Source organism: Fundulus heteroclitus, chromosome 10 (assembly GCF_011125445.2).
Source record: "Fundulus heteroclitus isolate FHET01 chromosome 10, MU-UCD_Fhet_4.1, whole genome shotgun sequence".
Classification (NCBI taxonomy): Eukaryota; Metazoa; Chordata; class Actinopteri; order Cyprinodontiformes; family Fundulidae; genus Fundulus; species Fundulus heteroclitus.
In genome coordinates, this window is record NC_046370.1 from 19,276,618 (window position 1) to 19,301,448 (window position 24,831).

Here is a 24,831-nt window from a genome sequence, read left to right on the forward strand (position 1 = left end):
CTGGTCAGAGCGTTGGAGCACGCCGGTTAAACAGGGGATGGATGGGAACTGAAGGACTTTAGCTGAATGAACTGAGTGCAGAGAGATAAGAGTGAAACCAGTCAAGGGGGGTGTCAGTGATGCCTGTGGAGAAGGATGGAGGGAGAAATTGTATCACAGGCGGGATCCAGATAAACAAATATTTGCACAAAGATACATATTCTCAAACATATTGTGTTGGACATGAGCAATAGTCGTGATTTATCATATATTTCAGTGGCGTTATGGTGAACGTATCTTCTTTGCTGGCACAAGATGAGGTGTGTTTCTGAATTTCTATCTGTTTGAGAAACTATTTTTTGCAGGAATATGCCAAATCACCGGGGGGGAAAATGGTAATGGACCAATACGTACACCCACTTTACAAAAGTGATGAGTTAAACAGTGATGAGTTAAACAAAAGTCCAATTAATGGAATTTATCCTGTTTGGGGCGGACGGGTGAGAAAACAGCAGAAACAAAGGTTTCAGCAGAGCAAAGGCAGGACGAGATATTTTGATAACTTCTCAGATGCATTCTGTCACACCAACTATATAATTATTGAGGTGAAAAAATATTAAGGTGAACCTGAGCTGCATTTTGAACTCTGGAGTTAATTAAAAACTATACATAAGCTTTATTAAGTATGAATTTACAATATGTATCTCTTCAGTGTCAGCGCACAGACACTAAAGAGTTTAAATATAAGAGCTACAATGCCATAATGATCATGGCTTATAAATCAGAGATTTTTGTTTTTTATTCTGCAGTCAAGTTTTCCTTTTTTGATAATTTTATTCATTTTGAGTTTTTGAGCAAGGCAACAATCAAGCCTCATGACAAGAATAAGACACTAATGTGTAATAGCCAGTTTAGTATACAGTGTAACATTCTGGCCTGCAAGCATTATACGGCCAGAAACATGGTAATACTGAAGGATTAGAGAAAAATAGGACAAAAAACCCACTAACACTCATTAAAACTGGTTTTGGTAAGAATAAAAACAGGCTAACATTAGGTTTCGGTAATGGACCCCATCTCAACATTATTGAAAACGTGTGTGCCAACTCTGAGAAGAAAGTATTTAGCTGATCTGCAATTTGCTGAGCGACATTTAGCAAAATATGGGACTTTAAGCTTGTATGTATAATTCTGAATACGGGTGGACAAGCGTTTTTGACCAGCATTATCCTAATGCATTTAATTCTGTGCTGAGCTCACCCAAGTTGAATAATTTTCAGCTGTCATCATTAAACCGTTAAGCTTCATGCAGATTGGCTTTTCATGCCAATGTTGCAGCGAACAACAGAACTGTGCAGTAAAATTAAAGTCACTCGGCTGCAGCTGGTGGGCTCCAGCTCGCTGCCAGCAGCGGCAGATTGGAGTTGCCGTATGGTGGCAATGGGAGACAACAGTCATGTTGGAACTGGCAATGCATCAACAATGGGAACTTGTGAGCAGTTGGCACACAGGATGGGCACACCGTCCCCCTTTTTAACCCCAACAGTTGTTCCTGCCCTGATTTCAAGAAGAGTCGGACTCAGCCTTTGGCTTCTGGCTTGCTTTGTGACATTGTGGGTTTTCACTGTAGATATGAGAGGTACAGTCGTATGAAGAAAAAAAAAACTAGGATTAAGGTCTCCTCCAAAACAAATTTCACACATATCAATTAGCAAATTGTTTTAGTGATTTAATTCCACATAAACACCAATATTTACCTTTGTTTTACTCGATAAAAAAAAGCTTTTTCTGAGGAAAAACGTGGTCTACCTTGATCCCACCCCCTATGGTTGAAATAACTTTATTGAGGTTCTCCTTGCAGCCATCTACTGTCTGACATCGTACTGAGCAAAAATTGTCCCACTGCTCACTTCTGGGCTTTGACCACTATATTTTCAATTTCTAAATTATCAGCCAGTCCTTAGTGGATTAACTGGATTCACCGTGTTCTTGGTTGTTGTCATGTTGGAGAGTCCAGTTCTGCTTCAGCACTAATTTTTTTTCTTATATCGATTGCTCTCACGTGTTTCTCAAGCATCCTCTGATAACCTGCATAACTCATGGGGGATTCAATGAAATTGAATTCATGAAATTCTGCAATCCAGGACTAAGAAATTGTTTTATGAAATTAATACATGATTATAAGTCATTTTAACATTTAATGATTACACATTTTTGAAAATATTCTCATAATTACTTACTATAAAACAAAACTGAAATGTTTGATCTATGTATTGTTTTATTCAAAATAAGTATTTACCGTATATGTATTTTTTTCAAATACGTATTTCCAATGCAGTTTAGATGTTCACATATTTACCCTTTTAATAATTCACTGATGTACTAAATTGTGACACTTTGATACACAGTAACAAAACAGCTCATGTTCAAGATAAAGATATCTTCCATCCAGCCATGATTTGTTCACACTTCAACAGATGAAGTCTGCAGGAATACCGAGGCAGGTATTGATCCAGTATGGACCGAATGAGCCTGAACTCCATTTGTGTGCCTTCATCCATTAATTCATGCTCTGACTGAGACAGACTCAGTGATGGGAGCGAGACAGATGAAGTTGGACAGGGAGAGGAAGAGCATCAGAGAAAGTGAGATCAGGACGCGGACGACAGATTTGAATGTGAAGGAGAGAGCTCTGTCAGCCAGAGGGACGGGAGTATAAAGTTACAGGAAGGTAAAAGCAGTGACATGACTGCGGAAATACACCGCAGCCTCCATCCGCCGCCACAAAACCTCTCAGTCGTTTTAAAATCTAACAGGTTTTATTCTCACATTTTAGTATTATTATCATTATTAAACCTTTATTTATACAAGTAGTCTCACCGAGACACAGGTTCTCATTTACAAGAAAGACCTGCTAAATAGGTTCCTTTTAATTATACACGACACTTTAAGTTGCCAGAATGCATTTGAGCTGAGTGCTAATTGCATAAAAATTATTTTTTTTAAATTCAACAAAATACAACACCTTGCTAAATGAATCACACCCCTCGAACTTTTTCATGTTTAGTCACTTAATGACCACAAAATAAAATTTTTGTCAACATAAAAATCTGGGAACTGTAGCATTAATTTGTATTCTCCCCTCTTTACTCTGACACCCCTAAATAAAACCCTGCGGCAACTGAGGTCACCTACTTAACTGAGTGCACCCGTGTGGCGTTTACTCCCAAATAATCCCGTTGTTCTGAGAGGTTTGTTAGAAAACATCAGTGAACAAACAGCGTCATGAAGAAGACCAAGGAACCTGAGCCAGACAGGTCAGAGATAAAGCTGCGCAGAAGCAGTGCGGGTTATAAAACAATGCCCCAAGCTTTCAACATCTCAGAGAGCTCTTTTCCATTCATCATCTGCACAGCACAGCTGCAAACCTACCAAAACATGGCCGTCCACCTCAGTTGACAGACTGGGCAAGGAGACCATGAATCAGAGAGGACGAAAACTTTGGAGGAGCTTCAGAGATCCACGGCTCGGGTGGTAGAATCTGTTGACATGACAACTATTAGTTGCACACTGCACATATCAGAGTAAGCTTTATTGGCCAAGTCTTTGTGCACAAACAAGTAATTAGACTTCAGTTTCAAACGCTTTGCAGCGTGCAGATATTAGGCATAAATACAGAAACCTCAGAGGAAATACAAATAAGGTTAAAAGGAGCAGTATGTACAGGGATTTTTTTGCGTAAAGAAAAGATGAAAAAACGCAAATGCTTATTTTGTTCCACAGTTATGAAGTTTTCATTGTGTTCCTCAGCCTGACAGCCTGAAGGTAGAAACTGTTTCCAGCTGGTTTTAGTAAATAGCGCTCTGCAGTGCCAACCTGAAGGTAAAAGTCTAAGCAGTTTGTTTGCAGTCTGTGTGGGGTCTGCAGAGATATTAGTAGTTCCTTCCTTGACCCTGGACATGTATAATTCCTGGATAGAGGAAATGTCAGCCTCGAACTGACTAGACTTTGTGTAAGAGTGGCTAGAATGGAGCTATTCTAGAATGAAATCCATTTGAAAGCCTGTTTGCAGTTTGCCAATATTCATGCAGGGGACACATCAGACATACGGAGGAAGAGGATCTGAAGATTCTGTTTTTGGCAGTCACCCTGAATACACCATCCCCATAAAGAAAAATGGTGGGGGCTGCGTCATGCTGTGGCGATGCTTTTTCTTCTGCAGGGACAGGGAAACCGATCAAAGTTCACGGGATGATGGTTGGAGAAACATGCAGGCCAATTCTGAAAGAAAACCTGCTAGAGGCTGCGGCAGAGGTCCATCTGCAAGCTGGACAAAGACAATAGATGCACAGCCAGAGCTACAAAGTATGGTTTAGATCACTGCTTCCCAGACCTTTTTAGAACAAGTACCACTTCCAGATATACCAATTTACTTCTAAATATCACGGTAGTAATCTGACTTTTTTTCCATTTGCTGGGTTTTGTCTAAAAAAAATGAAGAGATGGAAAAAAAACATTGTTATTGATTTGCACTAAAAAATTTAAATGAATATCCAAATTATCCAAGTTTCAAGTTGGAAAAAGACAACAATAAGTGTGACAATGTGGTTTGTGAAGGGCCGAAAGTGTAAAAACTGACTGTGGCAAAACTTTAATACGAAGTACTTTAATAATAAGCTTTGATAAATTATAGTGGATTTGCAGGAAGAGCAGGAAATGGACCACAGATAGTCAAAGAGACAGTGTTACAGAAGACTCCAGCAAGAAAACATGAAAAACCGGGAGGATAAATACTGAGGCAGAGTTGGAAAGTAACAGAAATAAAAACCAAAACCCAAACAACCAAGGATCGTAACAAATAAAGTCCTAAAGTCAGGATTCTTACCAACCCAAAAACAAAATCAAATATGGCTTGGGTTTAGATCAAAGCAAACTGTGCTGGAATGGCCTAGTCCAAGTCTAAATCCAATATGTGAAAGACATGAAGATTGATGTTCATACAGGCTTTTTCCTACAAAGGATTTACTCATAGGGGCTGACTTTGAGTACAACTGTATCTTCATTTCAAACACATTTTGAAAACCATGTTCCATTCATACTCTGGCTTCCTCCCATAGTCCAAAAACATGACTGTTATGTTAATTGGTCTCTCTAAGTTCTCCTTAGATGTGAGTGTGTGCGTGAATGGTTGTTTGTCCTGTTTGTTTCTGTGTTGCCCTGCGATAAACTGACAACCTGTCCAGGGTGAACCCCGCCTCTTGCCCATCGACAGCTGGAGATTGGCACCAGCAACCCTCACGACCCCATAAGGAATAGAAGTGTTAGAAAATAGATGCATGGATGTTCCATTCGTTTAAATCATGCACTGCTTTGTGTTTGTCTGTCACATGATACCTCAATAAAATCCAGTCATGTTTCTGGCAGTCGTGCAACAAAGTGTGGAAAAGGTAAAGGTGTATTTTAACTTGCGAGGCATGTACGCATCAGGTCGTAATATCTGCAGCATTTCAACAATTTATCCATTACACTCCACTGTGATGGACTTGTCATGTCCCTGGGTTTAGACAGCAGTGTCTTTCCTGTCCCACCTTGTTAAAAAAAAGCCTGTGGAAAATGTGGTTATATGTCGTTAAAACCAAAAAATAACTTGTTCGGCCTTCAAGAGCCTCTACAATGTCAGCAGGTTTCATGGACTGCAACACTATTTTGGACAAATAATGTGTCCACGTCTCGCCAACATGTAGGTGATTTTTTATTTTATTCTACCCGCAGTGACAAGCTGAGTGTGAGTGGCACCTGAAATATTATGAAGAAATAAAAACTATAGCGCAGTCCCTGATCTAACCTTGAATAAACAAAAAGTCACAGCTGCTCAACTCTGATGACTCATCCCCTTGTTGTTCCTCTGAGATACGAAAGGACACACACACACACACACACACACACACACTCCCATGTGAGGATAAACTCCCAGGGTCCTTGGAGTATGCTTCTATGAGACACATCACACAGGTAATTAAACCTCAGGCACCAAATGCTGCTCTAATATTAGCTCCCTGGATGTGATGTTGTGCGGCTAGGGGCCTGGGCTAATATTAGCTCTCAGCCTGGCTGTTGCTGGTGCTGTGCACTACAATTTCAGCAACATGACAAGCTCTGCATTAAAGCATTGAGCCCCGAGGAGATCAAGAGGGCTCATGTTGCGTTGATGATGGACAACAATGGACATTTAGAGACCATCACAGCATTGCATGAACCTGTCAAATCATTATACGACTCTGTAAAGAGCACTGATTGACTTCTCCAAATATTAAAATGAAACATCTGTTGAAAATACACCTTCAGAATACGCGGTTTAAGCTGTTGACATCCACTTTCTGGGTGCTGAATTACAATTACCCACGCAGCGGCTTAAGCAGGCTGCTTGGAACAAAAGGCAAGTTTTTAAAGGGACTTAGTGTCTCCTCCTGATGGTGCCTTCAAACACAGAATCAGACAAAAGCTATGAGTCCTCTGACTCATGCAGAGGCAGCAGGACGTGTGGCTGGGTACGGAGAACCCAGCCAGAGAGGATTATTGATGAAAATAAGAAGAGAAAGATTTTCAATCAACAACACAGAAGCTGACCTTGCTGCCTCTAGACTCCCCCACTCACTACAGTGACTCACTGAATGAACAACTGAACACAAACCGAGACTAGTAATGGAGGATAGTGAGAGAATAATGGCTATGCAATCACTGAAACATTCAGATCATTTAACACATCGGCTTAAGTGAACATCATGACTTTTTATGGGTTATAATTTAAACCTATAAACACTTTTATATCAGAATCACAGTTACCTCTGAGTAAAGTTCGTTTTAAATGGCTGTTTAGTAAAGTTAATAAGATGTAGGATTTTGTTAAGGTCAAACCAAATGCTATTTTCTGGGGTGTAAGAAACCCTACAGTGTTCTTAATGTTTAACACACTTAGATGATTCAGATCATGAAACGAAGTCTAAGAGCAGATAACCAAAGGAACAACAAAAATTAGCTGTAGAAGGATTATTTTATTTACAAAGGCAAAACGGGAAGGCTAAAAGATCTCAAACATTAAAATATCAGGTCTTGATTTAAAGAAATCACAGAATGTTCTCAGAAACAAAGTCACCGACATCTATCCGTCTGGAGAGGGTTACAAAGCATTTCCAAAGCTTTTTGGCTTCTATGAGCGACAAGTGAGAACCATCTAGTATACGTCATTTACCCAGAATGCATTGCAGCGTAAATAACATGGAGGCCTCCATGTAACAATGTTTTATTTAAATCTATAAAAACTACACAAATTACAGTATTTTTTTCTTTTACTGTTTTTACATCTAAAATAGATGTATCTCAAAGGCCATTGTCACAACTAAACGTGGGTCTCTTGAAGAAAACCTGGAAGAGTGGCAAACCTTTCCAGGAGCTGATGATCAAAATTACTCCAAGACTATTTCGACAACCCAAGAGGTCACAAAATAATCAAGAACAACCAAAGTTGCATTGCTGTATTAATTGGAACCATGGAAATGTCTCAATACTAAAAAAAAAAAAAAAAAAAAAAGATTCAGAAAGGTTTGCCATCAGTTTATGAACTTTCAGGAATGACCCAGAGCACAGAAACAAGTCCTCATCTGACTGAAAAAAGGTAAACTAAGGTTTTGAAGTGGCCTAGTCCAAGCCCAGACACAGGTCCAGTTGAGATGCTTCAGTAAAAACCGTGTTGCTTGAAAGCCTCTGATGTGTAAAACAAATTGTAAAACAATTTTGCACAGCGTTATCAAAAACATTTCTAGTTATAAGGTTTAAATAGCTATTACTTGCTCACATGGGACAAAGTAGGCGTGGATAACTTTTTTTTTCCTTTAACAAATTAAATTTTCATTAGAAATTTGCCTTTTGTATTATATCAGGTGTAATCTTATTCTGATATGAAAATGATCTGAGACATTAAAGTGTGAAAGGAAAGAGAAAACAAGATAAATCTGTGAGGAGGCAAAGATGCTTACAAAGCACTGCATTTGGGTGTCTCTAATGTTTTGGTGGCAAACCCTGCTTACTAATAATATATTTGGCCAGTTGGTAGGACCTTCAGTGTACTTTATGCTCCAATATGATGTAAATCTGGGTGGCAAAGGTCTTAAAACTCTGGGAGAATTTATAAACTACTTATTGATATTTAATTTAGAAACAGCACCAGGTCTTCTAATTTCTGCATGAGTAACTTTTATTCGTTGTATTATTTATGATTACAGGTTGCATGCTGTAAGAGCTGGTCACAACGGTGAAGAGCCTCCACAAAGACAGGGTTGGCGTTTCTATTGTTACATAGCACCAAGGGTAGCGGTATGCAGGGATAATGAGAAAAATACTGTGACTTAGTTAAACTGTCTCCTTGTAAAGTATCCTGTGCAGAAAGCAAAAGAGCAACAGAGCAAAGCTGAGTCTTTCATGCACACTCTTAGGTGCATGAAAGTAGCTCTCTCAGTCTAACCCAAACGGTTCTAAATGCTAATTTGACAGAAGCGACTGCAGCACCAGCCCTGATTGAACACTGAGAACTCTTTGAGTGAAAAGCCCTAAAAAAGAAAATAAATATCCCAAAAAGTAAAGTGACATTAGCATGTAAGTTCAAAGAGCCAGCAGTAACTCATTATAAATCAGTGCTGACTTAGCCTTTCTACACCCCCCATTGGGTTCAATAGATTCAATGAGGTCATGAAGCCACAAGTGTGAGCTGAAAGACGCTAAATTCCTCAAAAGTAAGTAACACACTCAGGTGATAACTATCGATGGGCATATCCCTCTTAATGACCTTCTTCCCATCTGCTGTTAGCACAGTGGCATCGAGTCAGAAGCCGCAGTGATAAAGAGAAAAGACAACTTATTACTAATGATGATTATAATTAATTCATTATCACAATACAATATCATCACAATTTGCTTTATTAAAACACAACTTACAAGTAAAAGAAATCACAATTTTTGTCACCAGTTGTTCGTGATTCTAACCTGGTCTGATTTTTGACATTAAGGGGTTATGAGTTTTTTTATGTGAATACATTTTTTTTTTACCTTCAATAGAATCCAATTCATTACTTTTCATGCCTTGTCAAATGAAGCTTCATAAAAATGGCCAAATTGAGTTTGTATAAAATAACGCAAATTTGTTTGGATTAGTCTAAGGCTGTAGCACAGTTACCTCTCAGTTATCTTTAGACACTCATTTTGATAGCAATAAAAGGTTATGTGAAAGATAATAAATTGGAGACTGGACGGTACAAATCTGGGGTCTAGCATTAATATTTGCTCAGCGATGCCGTAAGATTGATTGTGTAGGCAACTTTCTGCTAGATATCAACGGTTGTTTTAAAGCAGTTTGTTTGGATAGGTGTTCATACGGGATGAGCTGTACTTATGAATTAACTGGTTTTCAGTTTGGTTTCTTCTTTTTTGTCTTTTTTAATAATCACATGCCCACACATATGTTAACTTGTTAAGAGTTGATATTACTAAACTTAAATCAATATTTGCTCAGCAATACATGTAAGGATGCCGAACCAGATGAGACAAACTAAATTCACTAAATAGGCTTTTTACCTAATTTGTTACATTCAAACCTGTAATTAAATGTGATATATCTGCACAAAATAGTGCAAGTTGGTGAAGCAAAATGACAAAACTATATACAATAAAAAATATATAAAACTGAAAATTGACATGACATACTGTATGTATCCACCCCAGTTGCTATGAAGCCACTAAAAAGATACCAATCAATTATCGTTAAAAGTCTCATAATTAGTGAAGCAAAGTTAACCTGTGTGCAGTCTAAGTGTCATGTGACCTGTTAGTATGAACCTGCCTTCTCTGAAAGGCCCCAGAAGCATCACACCATGAAGATCAAGGAGCTCAAATAAAAAACAAAACAAGTCAGGGACAAAATTGCTGAGAAGAACAAGTCAGGGTGGGGTTATGAAAAATATCCTAACCTTTGATGTTTCCCTGGAGCTCCATGAGATCATGTTCAAATGGAAAGTACATGGGACCATAACAAACATGCCAAGAGAGGAACACCCACCAAAACTCAGGGGTAAGGAGAGCATCAATCAGAAAGACAACACACAGACGAAAGGTGACCCTGAAGGAGCTTTAGAGCTCCACAACAGATACTGGAGGATCCGTCCATAGGACCACAATAAGTCGTATTCACCATAAACCTGGAGTTTATGTAAAAGTGACCATAAAAAAAGCCTATTAAATGTGTTGGAATGGTAAAAAGGGTGAATGTGGCCCAGAGGTCATTAAATGGCCAGCTATGCTTAGTAAAAGACACTTTCAAGTCAGGATGTGGATGTGTTGTTGATTGAGTTGGCGTGTTATGTGGGGTGAGGTGGGCTGCCCAGCATGAGCAACGCATCACTTGCACAGACAAGCCCACTAAAAGCGCTTATATAGAAATATGTTGTCTTTTTTCTCACGCTTTCTCACACATGTAATGATGTCAACTGTGCTTCTGAAAAAAAAAAAAAAAATCACACCCACCCACACAAATACACAAACTACTGAGAGCTCCCTTTTCCCCCCCCCCCTCTGCAAGACTCAGCTGTGCGTGTTATAATATGACAGAAACATCTGGATCATGTGTCTGATAGTGCAAAGCTGTCTGTCAGCTGTCTCAGGTTGTTGTTCACTCACTCTGCGCTGTCAGCAGATACCAGAAACACTCTCCGGTACATTTCTACTACAGACAAATCTCATCCACCTCCCTCCTTTCCTCCTATAGGTCCCATCTCAGTCTCACACTCACCTCCTCTCACAGCCGCTCCATACGAGATTTACACCTCCCACGTGGTTTATTTAGCCTCATCCATTCTGTCGTCCCTTCTTCCTTTCCTCCCATCTTCATCTCCTTCCAAACGGAGCAGTAGGTGCAGACCTGTCTGACCAGCGAATCCAGAAGCCCTCCCCGTACACACAACCTCCCTCTAGTCAACCACAGTTCCTCTAGCCGCTCAGCCTATTAGCACACTCCTATTCAGCCAACCCCACCCTTCTACATACATGCTGAGTCAGTGTGGAGTCTTCAACACAGGGGGGGGAGTATGCAAGGCAGCAAGGACGAAAAGTGTTTAAAGCCGCCAAGAAGCAGCTCCGTTTGGACACCATTCTCCACACAGGGTGCAGTGGAGAAGAAAAAAAAAAAGATAGAAAATAAAATAGCACATGTGAGAGGATGGAAGCGAGACATGTGGTCTGATCTGCATGTGTGAAATCTTTAATTAAAACAATTCAGTGATAAATGACAACCTGGGAAAATGCATCAGTGCAAACGGGATTTTTCATCCAGATGTACAGTTTTACTTGTGTTGCTTTTCTTTTTTAATTCTTTGATCAAATGTTAACACTTGACAAGTCTTGAATTATCCCTCATTACAAAATCGGATTTATTTCTCCAACCAGGGGTTAATTACCGCGCGTAGACCGGCTTTCATTGACCTGTGAAACGGCTTGCACAAGCTGTTAGCCCGTGGATTTCAAGCAGTAACGCAATACACGTTTTACCCTCATGGTGGACCAAAGCTCTGAAACATCCTAATCTAGTTTCCAGTAACAAAGAAAACTAAGGCCTTGTACACACGTAGTCGGGATCTTTATGAAAGTGAATATCTCCCCCACATAATTTAGAAAAAATATCATACACCCAGGGTCGTTTTTAGAAATGTTTTCATCCACACCAACCCATACAAATTCACCACTGAGTGTTGTCTTAAACATGCCAGCCGCATAGGGAGCAGTGTACCACTAAGCTAAAAGCTATGTAAGCCAAACAGAATCTTTCACAATAAAGGCGTTGTTGAACATATTAGAGCAGCTGGGCTTGTAAAGACAAACAAGCTAAAAGTATCTGAACCAACTGTAGTGTTTATAATGTTCCATGTATGCTTTTATTTTAAAGTCTCGATGCCGAGGTGAAGACAGGAAATGCTGTGTGGTTGCCTGGGGTGACATCTGTTGGAAGTAAACAACCGGAGATGCCGTTGATTTCATTGCAGCTTTTAGAAATCTCCACTTTGGCCGGATTTTTCAGAATCATTTGTTTTTATGTGAATAAAAGGCCTTACCGCTTAAAAATGTGTTTTCCCAGATGTCCATCTTCGTGTGGACTAGGTATAACACTGCTGAAACTAGATAATTTGGCAACATTCCCGCTGCAGGCAAATGTGGCCCAAATCAGATTTTTTCCAGATCAAGTGAGTAGGTCAGACATTTTAGAACCAGTGGCTCAGATCTGACCCAAATTTAATCTTTTCAAGTGACATTTGAGCAATTTCCATTTGTGGTCCTGAATCTGATTCTTGTCTGATCTTTTTGAGTGTGACTCCAGTGGGAACCACCAAGGCGGATTTAATGCATCTGATATCATGGCTTACTTCTTTATATTTCCCATTGTGCTATTATTAGGCACTGTTCTAAGTTATTTAATGTTTAATAAGTAACTCTCTGTCTGTTAGGTATTGTACGGCGAATATCAGCCCAAACAGCTGATATCAGAACAATAGTTGAAAGAAATGATTCGAGCACTGGTGTTCTTTTAACGCCAAACTCTACACACATGTGGAATAAAATGAGTGACAATCTCTTCAAGTTCAAGAATTTATTAACAGAAATAAAAATTAACATCCAGAGAACACCACTATAGAATATCATTGTCTGAATTAAGACTATATTTCAATCAACAAATCCTCTCTGCTAAGCTAGTGAAACTTAGCTAAAACTACCTAGCAAAATTAAGATAAAAATAAGCTAAGGAACTGTGTACACACAAAAGAAACAAAAAGACAAATACAATGGTTGAAAAACCATCATCAGAATGATTCAGTGAATCCTGGTTCACGGCAGAACTAAGTTAAGGTCTCAAAGATCTTAAAGAATGTGGGATGAGGTTAAATTAGCTTAACTAATTTAGAAGAACATTTGGTATGTGTTTCAACCTATTCACAATGCATATCCTGAGTTAAACAAAACCTAATTTGATGAAATAACATTTTAAAGAAAATTTGCTCGGTAAAATCTGTAACTTTATGACGTTTGATTTTGTTAATGCAATTATTCCCCCAGAAAGCTAGGGGCGCTGTATCGATCGATCGCTTGATGGGTTAATCCTAAAGTTATACAAAACACCATTAAATCGATCATTTAATGTTCAATATTAATGTGGTAGTTATGCTCATTTCACTATCGAACGATGTCGGCATGAAACGAAAAAAAGTATTATGTTTAAACGACCGTAGTTTAGTAGGGGGTTCCATGAATGTTACCCAGGAAGCTAATAGTGGTTATGCTAGCGGAAATTCTGCACTAATTTAAAATACTTTTCCGATCTGTTTGGTCGTAATGAACAGAGTGGACAACACAAACATTAATATCCCATTGGTGGATAAAACCCTTAAAGAAATAACGTTTGTAACCGTAAATACACACACATACTACATCAGCAACACTTGCTTTCAAAATGCTAACGGGAGCGATGCTTGTTAACTCCATGTGTTTTAAAAAAAAAAACACAGTGAAAGCACATTAAGTAAATCATTCTAAACTTTTCCTGTTTATTTCTCTACCGAACCTCTCCTGTTGTCTCTGGTTGTGGCAACAGGCGTCCCGTTACCAGTGAATTACTCCAAGATAAAGCTGATTATCTCAGCAGCGAGCGGGCAGCTAGCTCAAAACCTGGCTGTGAGGAGGCGGCTCCGGGGTTCTTCATGTGGGTCTCAGGCCTGTGAAGGGGCGGTCACAACATTGGGTCTGTGTGCTCCTCCACTGTGCGGACGACACCACTCTCATCGGACTCATCTCTGATGGTGACGAGTCCGCCTACAGGTGGGAGGCTGACCATCTGGTGACCTGAACAACCTGGAGCTCAACAGTGGAGATGGTTGTGGACTTCAGGAAGAACGCACCCCCAGCTACCCCCATCACCCTCTGTGACCATTGACACTGTGGAGTCTTTCCGCTTCCTGGGAACTATCATCTCCCAGGACCTAAAGTGGAAGCTGAACATCAACTCCCTCACCAAGAAAGCCCAGCAGAGGATGTACTTCCTGCGGCAGCTGAAGAAATTCAACCTGCCAAGGACAATGATGGTGCAGTTCTACTCCTCCATCATTGAGTCCATCCTCACCTCCTCCATCACCATCTGGTACGCTGGTGCCACCGCTAAGGACAAGAGCAGACTGCAGCGTGTAATCCGGTCTGCAGAGAAGGTGATTGGCTGCAATCTTCCATCTCTCCAGGACCTGTACGCCTCCAGGACCCTGAAGCATGCAGGGAAGATTGTGGCTGATCCCTTGTACCCCGGTCACAGACTATTTCAGTCACTTCCCTCTGGCAGGAGGCTGCGCTCCATCAGGACCAGAACCTCACGCCTCAAGAACAGTTTCTTTACATCCGCTACCAGCCTTATCAACAAGGCCCAGAGCCGTCTGTGACACTGGACACTGTCTCTCCCCCGTTCAGGACCTACAAGCTCCACCAACGTAGCATCTCCAGACCTTCTGTGTTACATTAATGCACAGTCTACTGTGTATATAGCTATAGATTCTTTATATATATCTATTTTGCCTGCACCATCAACACCAAGTCAAATTCCTTGTAAGTGCAAACCTACTTGGCAATTAATTTGATTCTGATTCTGATTACTGCAGGATAGTGGTTCGGCTTCTAGGTCAGCTTTCTCCTGCACAGCTTGGACAGACCACCACTGACTTGTTTATGATGTTAGTTTTGCAGAAAGCAGACTTTACTCAGTTTGGTCAACCCTGCCGATGCTTGAGTCTCTGAGTCCCATGCAGCCCGCATCGGTGTCTGGTCTCCCCTGCGTGGACTCTCTCCTCGAGGGTCCAAAGGCAAAGAGAAACATAAGTCACTGGTGTGACTTGGCTTCATTACAACGGCATCCTGCTGAGGGAGGTAATTCCTTGGTGCCTCTAAAAGTCTCAAATTTCTTTGCTTACAACTCAGTCTGATTTTTCCACATGGCTTGCCATGAGAGCACATCAGGACACACGATGTCAAAGGTTTTCCCTTAAAATACATTCACAGGTGTGCCTATATCGAAATAAAACGTTGAATTTGTGAATCAGAAGCTTATAAAGCCATTAGATCCTCATCCAACATTTCTGTTTAAAGGCATAGTAACCTTAGTGTAACCTTTCAAATTTAACAAAGGCAATACATTCTGCTACTCGTCTTCAAGCACTTAGCAAATAGAAATTATTTCAATAATCCTAACTGATTGACAACCTGAAAGGAGTAGTCTGAGTTAATGTCAGACGGGGAGAAAAATGGCTTTGTTTTTCATACATTGTATTTAAATATGTATCTTAAACATGAGGGGTTCCCCCTCTTCAGGTTCAGCTGTCTGTTACTCAGAAACCATGATCACACATCTTTCTAGAAGCACGAAATGAACCAGGTTATCAGGAGCAGCCCGTCTCTGCAGACTGCACCAAGTCCTTGCAAGCCAGCCTTTACCTTTAGCGGCGTCAGCACTCTTACCGCAGATGCAGATGAGAGTTTCATGAAGCTGCAATGCTTTCATCAGCCTGCAAGAGGGCAACAACTCTGCTGTTCTATTTCTGACAAATAAGGTTAAGAACAATTGAATTTGCAGATTAGGTTGATTGATTCCATCAGCTAGTGCCGATATCTGCGGGTGAACTAGAGAGTCCAAGAGAGATGAACACTGGAGCTCTTTGATTGATGAGGTTTTAAAAATAAACTCTGTGGTGTGACGAGTGAAGGGCTGAGGCTTGATGTTCTTCATTTCCATGAATTAAAAGTGAAAAACCTAAACATTTTAAAATGTACTCTTTCTTATATTTGCACTCTGTTCACATATTTTAGTTTTAAAGTGTAAATTCCTTACAGTGCAACATAGGTATTTATCTTTGTAACATTACTTAGCCACTAACCTTTAGTCTTTTTTTACTAAGTTTTAATCTGACCGCCAACACAAAGTAGAGCTAAACTGTGAAGTGCAAAGAAAATCATTCAAGATCTGTTTGAAAACAAAAATCTTGAACTTGTGGCATGCAAGCCATAGGAACCAGTTGCCCTTAGAAGAACATTCATTTTTAAATTGAGATGACTTGTGTGTTATTTAATCTCAGTGTAAAAACGTACAGCAGGTTAAAATCTTATTTGAGCCGTGTGAAGCATAAAGAAGATCCGGTTCTCCCCTCTTCTGCATGTTGCTGCACACTGCTGGTCAGTTGGCTGAAAGAAGGCAACTGAACATTTGATGCCAAAAAAAGGTTAAATTTTGGCAGTTTGGAAATCTTTCAAAAGACACAATCATGCTCTTCCTATTAAGACAAACATTGGGCAGTCATGTTGTGGAAACCGTCACTCCTACTATAGAAAGCAGCCGATTGCAGACTGGCTACCCTAGCTGACTAATTAACCAATTAAAGTCCATTGCGTACTGTCAGTGTTACCACGGTGACACGTGGTTCTTGATTTCAACACTTTCTTCAACTGCTCACTTCAGCTGTAAAGCTGGAATATATGATTTAAACATTATGAGCTCTTAGTTTAGCCCTTACAGCAAGTCTTGCTGTAAGGGCTAATATGCAGACTGATATGCAAGCTTGTGGTTTGCATATCAGTCTCTTGTGACAGCTCCTGTCTCAGGAGCTTGGGCTGCCGAGAGGCTCCACACAGTCCGAAGATGCACGTAGAATAAAAAAACTACTGTCCATCAAATAAGCCAGGCAAGACCACCAAAATCTGAAGACACTGTTTGGTCCATATGTTAAACGTTAGTTGCATGGTTAGGGTTATAGGGTTGCATATAGACATGCATGTCTCCATCAGGACGAAACTAAAGTGTCAGAAAGAGAAACTCATAGCACACATTTGAGATCAGGTCTACAAACTCAGCACTAGACTTGATTAAAACTTAAGCTACTTTCATCAAGTTTGAAATTTTTCAAAGAATGCTTTTGGCGACCTGAAGAATACTGCAAGCGCTTGACAGTATCTCTCTAAGTCCAATGGAAAGGCTTTAGTTCATCATTTTATAATATGTAAAGCTGATTGTTGTATTGCTTTGTTTTCTAGTCTTCACGAAAGAACCATAACTTGCAGATACTTAAAAATTTTGAAACAAAAACACTGGACCACAAAGTCATCTTATACCCCACTATTTTAAAGTCTCTGCATTAGATACAGATGAATTAGGAATTGATTTTAAGCTGTTTTGATTGTTTTTTATAAGTCAAATTTGCACTGAGATCCCTTTTAAATGAAAGAAGCTCAATAATTATTCAGTTATTTCTTGTTTGTATTTATGTTTTATTTTATTTTATTACCTATTAATCTAACAGATTGTATAATTGTAGTATTTGTATTGTATATGAAATCATTTTAGATGTCTAAGTGAAATATTCTTATTTTTCCATGTCTATGCTAACTTTTTATGCACTAGGTTTTTAGAATATTAGCTTCTTTATCGGTTTTAAGACAATTATCGAGTATCCTCACCACAGGATTACAATTCCTCAATTCTTCGTTCTCTTTAATAGTTGCTTTGTTGTTTTGATTGTTCTTTTACTTTTTGTGATTAATACTTCTGTATTTCTATCTTCTGTATTTCTAACCTTTGTTACACTTATCTGTACGAAAAATGCTCTCCAAATAAAGTTTGATTGATGCTGTGCAAATCTCATACCAGCCCTTCACCTATGTACTCTCTACGTGTTTGTCATCCTATCATTATCTTATTTGCAGATCAATAATTGTGCTCCCTCTGTCACATTTTCAAAGCGTTGGTTAAAAATACTTCATATTCAGGCAGTCAAATTATTTAGAGCTAACTTATGTAACTCTGCTACCCAGCATCAGATAAAGTATGAAATCACTTGCTGTTGGACACCTTAGCAGGATGCTGTGGGATATCGAGCATGAGAAAAAAAAAAATCAATTCCTGGCACTGAAATGTTACCGAGCAGCCAAAAATGATCCCCACACCGACAGCAGACTGTTACTGAGAGACCAAAGTGACAAAACGAGAAGGCGTTCTCAACACGTAACGAGGAGAAAAGCGCCTCTACAACAGATTTGTGTTTCATTAATCACACATGATCCAGGCTGCTGCAAAGCGCTCCATCTGCACCGCAGCCAGAACACAGAGAACCTCACAGATTGGAGAAGCTCGTGGCGGATGCCCAGTCATTACAGGGAAACACAGCAGGATTGTCAAATGGTAATGCTCATCATCGTCCCTCGGGCTGTATCCTATTTAAACGCTAAAGGGTCCCTGTCCACTGCCAGAACTTTCACCTTATGATTACTCCCAGCATCACACCTCTAAATAAAGGCTCCCGAGCAAAAAATACACCACACAGCTCCTAACTGGCTACTTTACAGCTGGCAGAGAAAAAAAAAAAGCAACTAAAAGTTGAGACAGGATGATAAAAAAATAAATCATGGACTGGTGGGAGGAAGTAAAGAGTGGGAGAGTGTGGGGAGAAATGAAAACATACGTGGGAAGGAGAGAAAAACTGCAATTCAAGACTTCTCTGGTCACTAATGCTGTATCTCTGCAGAGAAGGATGGCTTAGCATCTCAATCGATCAATAAAGACTAATGGAAGCCCAAATATTGTTAGAGCTAACTGTGTTGCTACTGCAGCTTCAAATCAGGTCATCAAAACATCTCTGTGTCTGGGTGAATTCTGCTTTTTTATAATAATCCCATTTAATCCCAACGAAATGCACTAACATCATTATTAAAATGAATAATATTGGGAATAATAATATTATTCAGTGAACTAGTTTTCTCCTATTTACTTGACGTCTTTTTGCATGTTTTTCTTTTGCCAATTTGTGATAACTAGATCAGGTCAGAGCATCTCCAAAATCTGCAGCTCCTGAGGCGTGATGTTCTTTGTGTGCAAGGGTAGGCATGTAGTCATGGATGGCAACCAAGGCTTAATAATGTATGTACACTTCTGGGGACTGAAGGTGTGATCAGGTGAATGAAAGAAACATTACAGCGCAAGATGAGTGGAGCTTCGATGTTTTTAAATTACTGGACGTTAACAACACAGGTAAGGAAACAATCACTTCACATAGGACAATAGAGTCATTTGGCATCTCTGGCATCATACAGCAGCGGGTAAAGATATCAGCAAGGACCTCATATAAAGCAGCTGAAGCTGCACACAACTAAGCAAAGAATAATTAGGTCATTTTCAAACATGATGAAGCTCATTATTCTGCAGAGAGAAAAGTTATTCATAAATGAAAAATATTCAGGACTGTGGACAATCTTCTCAGTGGACCTCCCAGCAAATGCTCCCCAAGGTCTTACCATGCAAACGCTCAGAGAACTACAAAACTTTGAAAAGAAACCTCTTACACTCTGCAGGCCTCTGTGAGCATGTTTGATGCTAAAGTTCATAACAGGAATTCAAACAGATAAGGTAAAAGTTGAATCATATTGCCATAATCCATAACATAATTTTTGTAGTTAACCAACTACAGCATATGAGCAAAAAACACCTTATTACCAACTGTAAAGATGGAGGGGTGATGATTTGGGCTGGTTTTGCAGCCAGAGGACCTCGGCACCTTGCATTTACCGAGTCGACCATGAACTCCTCTGCATACAAAAGTAGTCTAGTGTCAACTGCAGGGTCATCTGTCTGAAAGCACAAGTTTGTCCCAAACTGGGTCTGGCAAGCAGAGAAGCAATAGAAAAGAGTGGGACAAAATTAATCCGCAATAATGTGAGAGACTCATTGTGGAATAATGAGGTGGGATTTTACGTTTTGGCTTCTTCTTTGGTCAATAAATAGGTAACCTTAAATAACATTAAAAAAAATTAAAAGCTTCTATGCTACTTTGTGCACGGGAGTTTGAAGTTAAATCATCCTAGAACCTGGGAGGGATCGTTTTGGTCACTTTCTGTGTTTTTGGATGGAGACATTTGCGAAAACAAGCGCATAATGACAAGGATTTTTCAGAAATAACATCTCAGATATTTTTGTTAAAACTGATTCTTCTGCTAAAAATACTGATCCATGAATGAAATTTGTTTTAAAAAAACAATCTCCAACTTCTCGTAAGAATTCGCAGGCCAGTCAATGAAACTAAATATTTTTATTTTTTGTACTTATTTTTACACCACAGCAAATGAAATGCACTGAGAACTGGTTCTAGTCTCTCTATTGAGTGAATGAAAGTCCCCCCCCCCACCCCAATTAGCAGTATTTGCTCAATAAATGTGACCCTGCAACAGAAATAAAATAAATTGTGGCATAAGATTATTCATCTGCAGCGTAACAAGCAGCAGCAGTTACAGCTTCCTCAGAGAGACGCTGTGACCCATAGAAGTGATGGAGAGGCTGGTTGTGCGTTTCTGAGTTTTACTTCAATCCCTTTTTCAGCCTGAGTTCAGGTTGGGGGAGTCATAAACCTGCAACAAATGAAGAAGACAAACTACTTCCAGCTGCCCACCAAGGCACAGATCAGAAGTTTGGGTTCCAATATGTGGGGGACATTTCAGAATCAGATATACTTTAATAACCCCAGAGGGAAATTAATGTTTCAGTACAACCGCCTTAACATAACATACATCACAAACATTTCAGGGGAAATGTCTTCAACCAAGGATGAACCTGTGTAATCTGTCTCTACAAACTTATTTCTCATGAGTAAACAGCAACATCTGAGCATCAAAATCCAACTGTAGCTATATCTAAATGCTGTCTGGTTTGCCAGTAATTTCTACATATGGTAGTTGATTTAGGGGCAGTTTTAAACCATTAGATATTTAAAATCACATGAACATTCATCCTCATATGACCAAAGAGGAAAACAACAACATTCAAGATTTTTGATCATTTCAGCGAATACAGCAACCAAAACCTAAAGCCCCTTTACTGCGAGGAGCAGCCTCCAGCAGCATCATGTGAGATCAACTATGAAGAGGGTCGACAATGGTCTCTAGCATCCTCAGATCACTATGTGCCCTGTGTCACCTTACTTTTAAAACATTCAGCCTGGTGAAAAGAACACAACAGAGACGCTTCTCCCTGGGGAATCTAAAACTGGAAACTGTATACCAACTGTGTATAACAACAGACTCTTCCTCTCAACCTTCATTTAGAAATAAAATCCAAAATGTAATGATATCCAGTATTTTGGACTAACGGGCAACATCCCAGTCCAGTTTTTCCTCTGGCCAGGTAAAACACCTCTGATGTTGTCTGTGATCCAGGAATGGATATTCCTCAGGAATATGGTTGCTGTAGCCCATGTCCTGGACATATCTGAGTGTGGCTGCTCTTGAAGCTCTGTCTCTATAGCTGTAGTCCACAACCTATGAATTTCCCTCAAAGTATTTAATGAGCTTTGCTTTACAATCCTCTCACACTGTAATTTTCCATCTTGCTAGTGCGCCTATCATTTCCAACTTTTTCCCTCCACTCACTTTTCCATTCATATACATGGATACAGGACTCTGAACAGCAAGCGTATTTAGTAAATACATTTTGTGGCTTAGCTTCCTTGTGGATTTTGTGAATGACTGTCTGCTGGGCAGATGTCAAGTCAGCCATTTCCGCCATGATTGCAACATTGTGGCAAGAACATAACATTTCTGTATTATTTTTCTCAATAGTTGTAAGCCAAATCATTACATATCACTCTGTGTGCTGAATGTAGAAATCTATATGGCCTACCAGGTTAACTTTTTGGATGGGAGAACTGCAATACATGCAAATTTTCTATGACATTCCAACTGATTCACGTTCACCTGTATTTTCAGTCCAGACAGACAACCTGCTGCTACTGCCTTAAACCCATCGCTCTATTTGTTTAAATATACTGAGTTGATGCTGTTTTGTTCTACGAATGGCGCCGGAAATCAGACAATTAAATTGTTGCACTGCAGCACAGTTAGCGTTTCCTTTTATAGAAAATATTCTTATGAATCATGAATAATAATAATAATAATAATAATAATAATAATAATAATAATAATAATAATAATAATAATAATAATAATAATAATAATAATAATAATAATAATAATCACAAAACTTAATGTTGTGACAATTGTGCCTAATGTACATCGATATGCGTCCCCCTGCGTTATCTACAATCTCCTCACGTCCGCTTTCACCTTAGATAAGACATTCCGCGCAGCGCCAACTTTGCCTGCCAAGGACAAAAACTTGAGTGGAGCTCTGCACAGATGCGTCACTGACGCGGCTGTTTGCGCGGTGTGTGTGACCTTTTTTCCCCCAGGCTAGTTCTGTGCCCTGCGGGTCCGGTTCGGTGTTTCGGTGATGCAGCGCGGCACCACCATCCAATATCTAAAAAATATATATTGTAATAAAACCCCACTGCCGGAGCCGCAGGCAGGCTGAGGCAGCCACTCACCAGCTCCCGCCGCTGCGTGTCTCCGGAGCATCGGCCGCCGCTACCCGGCGCCACGGATGATGAGATGCTGTTGCATCGCGCTCTGCTGCAGGCTGCACGCTGTCGGAACCACTGCGGTCCAAATCTACGCGCTCCGGTCAGGGTGTGCGCGTGTCAGGCCGCGCGCCCGGGGTGCGTGTTGCAGGGAGAGAGGTTCGGCCCGCTTCCTGGCAAAATGTAAACAGACTTGATGCAGTGAAGCAGACACAGCAGCATACAGCTCACCGGCAGCATTTTACTGTCAGGAAACTCCACCAGCAGCACTCCTCCTGCTCTGATCGCTGCCTCCTCCTCCTCCTCCTCCTCCTCCTGTTCCTCCTCTCCATCAGGTTGGGCATGCCCAGTTCCTGCCTCCCTCATAGGAGCTGAAACAAATAGCAAGATCCATCTGTTGGGACACTGTTGCGCCAGACATGTTTGTTATATTTGCTGTATGTTAGCTAAATTAATTTACCAATCTTCACAATGGGCAGAACCGGTCCAAGGTTTTCTGAGGCCCAGAGCAGAATTTGATTTGGGGGCTCACCTCCACTAAAATCCCACTGGCAGATCAGGTTGACAAGTTAGTCAATACCTCTAGCTATTTTTTTTTTATTATTATTATTATTTTGACATTTTGTCACCTGACAACCACAAACTTAATATATATATATATATATATATATATATATATATATATATATATATATATATATATATATATATATATATATATATATATATATATATATATATATAAACCACATTAATTTTCTAACACGTCTATCCCTTGTGGGGTCGTGAGGGGTGCTAGTGCCTATCTCCAGCGTTCATTGGGCGAGAGGCGGGCTACACCCTGGACAGGTCACCAGTCTGTCACAGGGCAACACAGGGACAAACAGGACAAACAACTATTCACCCACACACACTTACATCTAGGGAGAATTTAGAGAGGCCAATTAACCTAACCGTCATGTTTTTGGACTGTGGGAGGAAGCCGGAGTACCCAGAGAGAAACCACGCATGTACAGGGAGAACATGCAAACTCCATGCAGAAAGACCCAGGGCAAGGGTAGGACTTGACACCCAGGACCTTCTTGCTGCAAGGCAACAGCGCTACCCTATATATATATATATATATATATATATATATATATATATATATATATATATATATATATATATATATATATATATATATATATATATATATATATATAGATAGATAGATATAGATATATATAGATATAGATATAGATATATATACATATAGATAGATAGATAGATAGATAGATAGATAGATAGATAGATAGATAGATAGATAGATAGATAGATAGATAGATAGATAGATAGATAGATAGATAGATAGATAGATAGATAGATAGATAGATAGATAGATAGATAGTGTCTAATATTGTATATGTTAACAATAATCTGAGAAGTGTTGTTTGAATTTGTACTCATCCCTCTGTACTCTGATATCCCCCAAATACAACCCATTGGCAACTGAATGACCCAATTACTAAGCAGAGTGCACCTTCTCCTTTTCTGTCTTCCTCTTGGAAAGCTCATGGAGGCTGGAGCTCCCCTGATGTTCTCACCATCCTTCCTCTGGACATGTCCAAGCCATCTCAGTCTGGCCTCTCTGGGTCTATGTCCAATACATCTAACCAGAGCTCTCCCTCTGATGCACTCATCAACCTATCCATCCTTGTCACTCCCAAACAGAAGCTCAACATCTCCATTTCTGCCTCCTGTCTCTTCCTCGGTCCCGCTGTCTTTAAACTATACATCATCACTGGTCTCCCCACCATCTTTTCTTTTTTGTTTGCTACTCCTGTCTCACAACACACCTGACACTTTTCTCCACTTCTTCCACCCTGCTAGGACACGATTATTCTACTCTTTTCCACACTCATCCTAGCACCTTAAATACCGCTAGAGGTCTTTTTTGGCATGGTACATATGTATTTATTTTATACAGATGTTGAGGTTGGTGTTACACATTTCAACATGGTTTGGAGTAACTTGACTTTTAAAAAGTACTACCATGAAACATAAAGGTGTATCGGTCTGATTTCACTGTTGGTTAATGACATTCTGGACTATGCTGTTGTGTACAGCAATTACTTTTCCCGGATCACAGAAATAAAAAAAAAACTCTCTTGCAGGAGGAGTGATCTTCTCAGCATCATCTGACAGAAATGACACAGACAGCAGGATTTCACCTCCACAGGGGGAAAGGGGGATGGGGGAACTCCAAGGAAAATAAAAACTGTGAGAGCTGAAGTTCTGGGTAAAAATGTTCAGAGTTGCCTTGTTGAAACACATCTTAATGTATTAGAGGCTATGACAG

At 39.9% G+C, this 24,831-nt stretch overlaps 1 protein-coding gene across 1 annotated transcript in view; it reads right to left on the reverse strand.

Moving 5' to 3' along the window:
- The window catches only part of LOC105936291 (PH and SEC7 domain-containing protein 1), a gene marked incomplete in the record, with an annotated part of 94,911 nt that extends 72,105 nt beyond the window's left edge, over nt 1-22,806 (reverse strand). The window contains 2 exon segments of the mRNA XM_036142194.1: nt 3,412-3,520; nt 22,458-22,806.
- Nucleotides 22,807-24,831: the final 2,025 nt, after the last annotated feature.